The 7,500-nt window shown below is 35.8% G+C and overlaps 1 protein-coding gene across 14 annotated transcripts in view; it reads right to left on the bottom strand.

Annotated features, from left to right (window-relative positions):
• LOC106876392 (mothers against decapentaplegic homolog 4) overlaps window positions 1-7,500 on the bottom strand; it is a 174,465-nt gene that overhangs the window by 106,508 nt on the left and 60,457 nt on the right. For all 14 annotated transcript variants that reach the window (XM_014924911.2, XM_014924909.2, XM_014924910.2 and 11 more), the window contains exon 2: window positions 2,922-3,086. The gene's annotated coding sequence lies outside the window, so the exon portion shown is untranslated. The remainder of the gene's footprint in view (window positions 1-2,921; window positions 3,087-7,500) is intronic.

The raw sequence follows: 7,500 nt of genomic DNA, 5'->3' as shown, positions 1-7,500 counted from the left end.
TGATCTTAAAATGCTGAACTTTATGAAGGAAATGACAGACAATGCAACAAGTGGAATAAATGATGTAAAATATGTGTATGCATGCATATGTATATATGTATGTGTGTGTTGTGTGTGTGTGTGTGGAGTTACATAAGCATCTAGTCAAATATATATGTACGTGTGTTGTGTGTGTGTGTGTGTGTGTGTGTGTGTGTGTGTGTGTGGAGTTACATAAGCATCTAGTCAAATACATTTTTGTTTTTGTTTTCTGAATGTTTCCAATTTCATCAACCCTACTGACCTCCTCAGAACTCAGGAGGCCTTGTGATTAGCTTTTCTCAGAAAGGCTTCTATGAATTGAGACCATATAAGATTGAACTGATTGAGTGAAAGGAAATTGCTCATGGATACAAAAAAAAAGTAACATGAAACAAAAAAAAAAAGTTCCAAAAAAACTAAAATCATTTGCTGCAGGTATGAACGCACAATTCATGAATTGGCAAACTTTATCAACTGAACCAATTCACTTTGCCACCACAAGATTCAGTCATTTTGCAGCAATGGTGGTTTGTATAACTCAATGACCCTGAGAGCTATGCTGGCAGAGTGCAATCTCCTTGTAAGGATAGAGGCCAGACTAATATGGACCACTTTTTCCCCAGAGGTAAAAATGAGATTGTGTAGGATCAACACACCTACCTCGAAAAAAAAAAAAAGGGTAAGTTATAGAACCATTGGGGACAATTCAAAACCAACAAGTCCTGGTAGAGAAAAAGACAGCTCAGTGTTGAGAACAGGGGAGTAATTACACCATCAAGATCTTGAAGATAATGCATGATTAATTCAAATCAATGTGAATCAATAAGCATTATCTTTGATAGAATAATCTGAACACTAAAGGGTTAAATAATGCTATCTTAAATACGCCAAGACTATAAATAAATAAATAAATAAATAAAATAAGAGTCATAGCTGGAAAAACCCTTTGGTCATTTTGATCGCTGGCCTGTTTTATCAGACCTGGCCTGGGGTTACATAACATAAATACAATAGAGTTAAAATTGCATTTGTATGTTAAGCTCTGTTGCTAAATGGCAAAGGATAGTGATAATGACGACAACAACAACAACAACAACAACAGTAATACCGTGCAATCAGATTAAAAAGGGGGGGGGGGGGGGGGTGAAAAAATTGTAAAACTATATAGCACACATGTCTTAAATTAACAAGCCTCATTAACAAAAAAAAAAAGAAAGAAAGAAAAAGGCTGAGACCAAACAAGGAAACAAGGAACAATATACTAAATTAAAAGATTAAAGTATCTTCATGACTCAACTGTCTGACTGTCTGTCTGTCTGTCTGTTCCCCCCCCTCTCTCTGTCTCTCTGATGGTTGCCATGAAGACAAGTTGTAGAAATGTAAATATCAAATTAAGAGCTAATTAAGCAACAATTTGATTATGGTAATGAATTAGTTTTAATTCAATAAAGCTAGAAGGGAGATGAGGAGGAGGGACGGGGAAGGAGAGAAAGAGAGAGTGAGAGAGTGGGGGGGAGATAGACAGACAGACAGACTTATGCTCACTCACACGCACACATAGAAAGAAAAGAATAAATACTACGGTTGCTGGTAGTTGTGAAACGTAGGTAAATATGGGTTGTGTGTGTGTGTATGTGTGTGTGCGTGCGTGTATATATGTATGTAATGTGTGTGTGTGTGTGTGTGTGTGTGTGTGTGTGTATATGTATGTGTATGTAATATGTGTGTGTGAGTATATATATAATTAGTGATATTGTTGATGGGGTGGTGGTGGTGGTGGTTTATGTAGAGGTGATGGTTGTTGTGGTGGTGTGATTGTTGTCATTTGGAGGAGGTGGGGAACAAGAACTAGTGTTGTATCAATTGTGATGGTAATGGGGATGGTAGTGGTGCTGGTAGTTGTGGTTGTCAAACAGAGAGAGAAAAAAAAAAAAAAGAAAGAATTACTGTTGTTGTGATGGTGGTAGTGGTAGTGGTGTCAAACAAAGAAGAAAAAATTATTGTCAAATAGAACAGGAAAAAAAAAGTTAGTGTTTTTATTGTTTTCATTGTTGGGGTGATGGTTTGTAAAAATACACACAAGAAAAAAAAAAATCCAAAAAAAAAAAACACAAACTAAACACAGCAATCATTGAGAATCTAAAAAGATGGAAGAGTGAGATAGACCTAGATTGGAACACAGAATTAATAATAATGGTCACGGTTTTCAGACCCACCCACAACCTTCTTCCCTCCTTGCTCATCATCTCTCAAAAGCTATCATTATTCATTATCGGATCGTCAAAACCAACACTGGCAGCTGCCAGAATATATGTAAATAATGAGAGTGTGTGTGTCTGTGTGTGTGTGTGTGTGTGTGTGTGTGTGTGTAATATATACTCACATTAATATAGAAAATACACAAGATAGTGAGCTGGCAGAATTGTTAGCATGCTGTGACAAAATACTCAAAAGCATTTAGTCTGTCTTCAACATTCCCAGTTCAAATCCCACCAAGGTTCATTTTGCCTTTCAATCCTTTTGGGGTTGACAAAATGGGATTGAAGTAATTGCTGGCCTAGTGCCAAAATTTGAAACCCAGATGTAAAATATATACACATAAATATATATGTATACATGCACACACACACACGTATGAAAGAGGTGACAAGGGTATCTGGCCATAGAAAATCTGGCTCAATAAACTCTGTCCGACTCATGCAAACATGGAAAAGTGGACATTAAAATAATGATGATGATGATGATGATAATGATGAGGATTGCATGAAACACCAGCTTAATAAGGAGAAAGTTATTTTACTAAATTCTTCATTATTTTCAAAATCAATTAAACCAAAGGTAGCGTATTTCAACAGACAAAAGGAATAAAATTGAAAAGACACGCAAAACTCTACACTTACTTGTATTAAAATACCGTTAAATTGTGGCCCAGATGGAGACTTCTTTCACAAATTATTGTCATTGTATAGTCCCTCCTAGGCCAATAAATATTTTCATGGTCTCTGCTGTTTTTCTCAAAACTCTCAGTCACTCACTTTCCAATTATGGTCATTTCTGTAGAATTTCTAAAAGAGAAAAAAAAAAAAAGTGGTTAAGTTAGTTTAATTAGTAGTGTTATTGCTAATTCTACATCTGCAACATAGTGGCTTCTTTAACCCAATGGTTCTCAACTGGGGTCCCAGTAAGATTTTTGGCGGTCAAAGTAACAAAATCGGGGTCCAAATAAGATTTTTGGGGGTCAAAGTAACAAAATAGTAAACTGGAGATCCACAATAGTATTTTAAAGATCCCTGAAAAAATTTTGCTTTCGATGTATGTATTGCAAGAAACAACTAGGTTTTCTTTCTCGAACATTTTACATAATCCAACCTACATAAGTTCATGTGTGGAAAACAAAATATGAATTTTGAAGGAAGTTTCTATAAAACTAGTTTTTAAACATCGAATGGTTATGGGGGTCCATCAGAATAAAATAGTAATCAAAGGGGTCCGTAATTCTAGTAATCAAAGGGATCCGTAATTCTTTAAAATGGTTGAGAAACACTGGTTTAATCCTTTAGCATTTCAACTGGTCATATCTGGTCAAAATATTCTACCTATTTTATGTTCAAACTGGCCAGATTTGGCCAAAATATTCTACCTGTTTTATGTTCAAACTGGCCAGATTTGGCCAAAATATTCTACTTGTTTTATGTTCAAACTGGCCAGATTTGGCCTCTCACACCTACCCTATAATGGACATTCAGAAAATATACAGTCACGACTGCAGTCTTATGACTGAAAAAAGATACAGACAGGTCATTAACTATATCAATTTTCCAAGTTTAGAAGGGTCAACAAAGGACACAAGTAATGCCCCTCATCCTCCTTTAACTTATTAGGCAGGGATAAAAGCAAGGCCATGAGATAGTCCCTATGTGGTTCTTACGATCTGCTACGAATAGCAGATAAATCTCTTTCTACATACCAGAATCTTATCAAAAGAGGAAGGATATATTGAGTAATTTTGTTCTACATATACTATATTTGGAAGAAGAAAAAAAAAACAACCTAAAACATGGATATCACTACCAAAACAATCCTTTTATTATTGATCTCCTAGATCAAGGGTGACCTTGGATTAAATAGCTTATAGGAAAAAATATTTTTCAATGAAATTGCAGCTGAGCATCAACCCCCTAAAAAGCCTTTATGTGTATGAGCCCACCAAATATTTTTATCTTTTTTTTTTTTTTTTTTTTCATATTAAATTCCAGTATAAAGGTATTCTCAGAAAATTTCATAAAAAATTACCCATTTTTTCTGAAAGTTATGAGGACTTGTGTGAATTTCCTGAAACTCCTTACCTGACCCTTGGAAAAAGTATTTCACCACAAGATCCAATATAATTGTAATCTACACATCTGAAGTGTACCCGTACGAAATTTTCATGAAAAAATATCCATTTTTCTGGAAGTTATGAGGAAACATATTCAGTGGGCGGGGGTGAGAGTGGGGGGAGACACTCATGTGGGGATGCCATTGTGGGGTCAACAGGGTTTTGGAGACATCTAAATTACATTTCAAGAAGACCTATGCACATACGCACACACATTCTCACACAGACACCTACAGACACAAGCCTTCTTCTATACATGCAGGATGTGTTCTGAGTGCATGAAGCATTTAACAGTTGACCTTTAACCCGAGGGTGTCATCCTTAGAGTACACAACTATCAACATTAGACAACTATTTAGATACAATGGGACAAATCCAACAGCGAAGAGGAAATGTAATGGCCCCCACCTCTCTTTCTTTCACACACACACACTGAAAACACGACAACAGAGGTATTGTATAAATACATGCAGACTACACACACAAACACACATAAAATGGCACAACACTGCACATACACATGCCACAAGATACACACAGGCACACGCATGCACACACAGTAACACAAACACAGCACATACACATGCCACAAAATACACACACACACAAACACACAGTGACACATACACTGCAGGTAGTAATACCTCACAATAGTGAAATGTACTGGAGTCAGCTCAACCTACTAGAGATAACAGACTGATCTTCCTCAAATCACAACCTGCCTTCTTAAGCACAAATAAAAAAAGAAAGAACACATTGGACGATGGATTCCTAGATATATAAAAAAAAACAAGATTATACGCACACAAACAAACTGACAAATACACATCAACTATCAACTCTCTACATCAATTAGTTTCATCCCCTACATCAGTGGTTCTCAACCATTTTTTATAGACTGCTTTGATTCCTATTTTACTATGGTGGACTGTCATAACCATTCGCTGTTTAAAAAATCCCATTGTATTATCTTTATAATTAAACATTATAAAGAATTGTATTAAAGAATTGTTAAAAATATTTGGTGTATTGTAAGTCCCCTCCAAATTTATCCCCTTTCACTCCAGTCTCAGCCCCATATACTCCCGAACAAGTGTGAAAGTACTTTTACTTGCACCAGACCAACAGGGCCACAGACTCCAGTAATGTTACCCTGATTACATACATATAAAGCACAGTGAACCTTGTCCTCAGCAAACTCTTCAGCCTCTGTCTTTTTGAACAGAGATATTAGCCCAATCTTTGAGACATGCTACAGTGTGCTTCATTCCTAGGGCCAGATTAAGACCCATATAGGCCCTAAGCACTAAAAAAATTTTGGTGCACCCCTTCCCTATATATATAATTCAAAATATAAACAATAATAAACCAGAAGATAATTTTTTTAATTTTTCAAAATGAAACAAAACTAGCAGCAAGATGGAAAATAATGATTACTTTTGTATACTTCCAAATTATTTATATTTGAAAAGTTTTCTTTTTTTACTTTTTGTGATTGCAAAGTCTTTGATCAGATCCTCACTATGGCACCATGAACACTTTAAAATTATATTATATTTCCAATCACATAAACCACTTTGAATATTATTTTAGCAAGTTTCTTTTGTGCCATAAACCATTTACAATTTTTAGGACTTGCCTGGGGTAAGGTTAATCTGATTAAAACATCACCTGGAACGAGGTGGAGAAGCTGTCAAAGTACAAAGATCACAAAATTAAACTAAACTAAGGTTTTGGTGGGTATGAAAGTGAAAAATAATACAAAAAAAATATTTGAATCACTAAATATGATGTAGAAAGCTCACGAACAAAAAGCATATAGGTGCTCACACCTCCACATATATTATATAAGAAGGATCACTGCTAGGCCCAACCCAGATTTTGTACAAAAAACTTCTGATTGAAAAGCACATCTCAACTGGTACTTTGCTTGCAACACATGCCCTATACAATTACCACTTCACCAAATAACACACTTCATACACCAAATGCTCAACAGAATCACAACCAGCAACATAACACAACACATACTCTACATAACTGATTTCATTGCCTAACTCTTTCCCTACAATTTAGAGGCCTTGTGCCTATGATAGAAACGATATAACACAAACGCATTTTTGTGTTTGTTTGTCCCACTGGTGCAGATAGCCATGTTGGTAATATTACAGTATCATCAAGTGTCGCAAAATTCACTGAATCAAGAGAGCAATTTTCATTGACAAGTGCATTAGACAACTGACTATTACACACACACACTTCTCAATTTTATATTATTTTAAATAGTAACAAGCCCCTTGCTAAATACCATGACTGGCAACATTTCTAACAATACCATGCTCTTACATAATTGACATCCAACACCATAATATCAACAAATCACACAGCACGTATGAAACACAATCACCAGCCAAACACAATAGCACAACTCACATTGCACATACTCTCATACTATGCATAACAAAAGAAATACTAAAATAACACCAGAAACAACAAAACAAACCTCACAACAAAGCATAGAATACAATTATAATTTGACACTTCTAAAAGAAGAAAGAAAAAAACAATGCTGCACACACTTCATGCAGGACACCTGGTGGAGCAGTAGAAACTTGCATGAAAACGTTGAAAGAATAATTGATGATGACGATGATGATGATAATCCTTTCTACTTTAACTACAAGGCTTAAAATTTTGGGGGAGAGGACTAGTTGATTACACCAACCCCAGGGTTTCACTGGTACTTAATTTATTGACCCCGAAAGGATGGAAGGCAAAGTTGACCTCAATGGAATTTGTAGAGATGGAAGAAATACCGTTAAGCATTTCGCCTGACATGCAAACAATTCTGCTAGCTTGCCGCCTTAATAATAGTAACCATTTCTTATTTTGGCACAAGACCAGTAATTTTCAATTACATTGGCTCCAGTGCTCAAGTGTTACTTATTTTATCAACCGTGAAAGGATGAAAGGTGGCGGTGGTGGTGGGGTAATTTATTAAATTGATCCCAGTGCATGATTGGTACTTTATTGGATTGGCTTTGAAAGGATGGTATGATCCCTTTAGCAAGATTAGGGGGGCTAAATCAGTTACATCGGAC

Source organism: Octopus bimaculoides, chromosome 14 (genome assembly GCF_001194135.2).
Source record: "Octopus bimaculoides isolate UCB-OBI-ISO-001 chromosome 14, ASM119413v2, whole genome shotgun sequence".
NCBI classification, from domain to species: Eukaryota; Metazoa; Mollusca; class Cephalopoda; order Octopoda; family Octopodidae; genus Octopus; species Octopus bimaculoides.
This window is presented reverse-complemented; position numbering and strand designations above follow the sequence as displayed.